This window comes from Solanum tuberosum, unplaced genomic scaffold (genome assembly GCF_000226075.1).
Source record: "Solanum tuberosum cultivar DM 1-3 516 R44 unplaced genomic scaffold, SolTub_3.0 contig01911, whole genome shotgun sequence".
NCBI lineage: Eukaryota > Viridiplantae > Streptophyta > Magnoliopsida > Solanales > Solanaceae > Solanum > Solanum tuberosum.
The window spans coordinates 1-869 of record NW_006242736.1 but is presented as its reverse complement, the minus strand read 5'-3'; the positions used below and the strand labels follow the sequence as shown (position 1 = coordinate 869).

General features: G+C 34.1%; 1 long non-coding RNA gene across 1 annotated transcript; it reads left to right on the top strand.

Moving 5' to 3' along the window:
• Positions 1-41: 41 nt before the first annotated feature.
• Positions 42-869, top strand: LOC102587165 (uncharacterized). Its single transcript, XR_369081.2, has 3 exons — positions 42-261; positions 466-631; positions 716-869. It is a non-coding gene; the product is annotated as an uncharacterized lncRNA (long non-coding RNA).

Below are 869 nucleotides of genomic sequence, written 5' to 3'. Positions count from 1 at the left end.
CCATACATTATTTCTTATTATTTTTTACTTTTGGACATTTTTGCAGGTTCAAGATGAAACTAGTCAAGACTAAAAATGAGGACAGTTCAACTATGAAGAGTACTTTGAGATATACATTTGTTGCGCCTGGTTCTATTGGAAATGGACGAGGACGAGGAGTTGGACTTAAATTGTTGGGTGAGAAAGGGAATATGCCAGCTAAGAAGTTATTTTCTCAATCTAATGATCTTGTTAACCACTACATCCAAGAAATTGAAACAAGTAAGATATATATATATTTTTTGTTAAACAGAGAGTTATATTCAACTAGTAATCGTTATGTACAACCTAGCGATTACCCTCTATTTTTTATGTTTCACAATCTCTTCTTCTCAATGAGTTCTTGTCGTTGTTCTTCAACTTCTCATGCTCCAAAAAACTATGTCAAGTATTGATGATAGTATTTATTTTCTCTACGTTCTATAGGGAAGACTCGAGGACTAGGACAGAAAAGTTATACAATGTCTAGTAGTCAAGGAATGGAACAATGCGTAAGAGCTCCCTGGATCTTGAGAAAGAGAACATGAAAATTAATATTCCATCTACGACATGTACTAATCAAGTTAAGCAATACACCAAGAAGTTGAAACAAGTAAGTTTGTTTTCAACTCTGTTGTGTTTTTTTTAGAACTATTGTATTTTGAGGAACTGTTATGTTACATTTTCTCGGATCCAGGTGCTACAGGAAAGGGAATAGAGCAAAGATCTGAGTCTACAATGTCTTCTAAAAGCACAAGATCGAATACTACCAAGTCTTCTAGTCAAGAAATGCAAAACATGGACAGAAATCCCCTGGTTAGTGAGAAAGATGATAAGCAAATCAATATTTC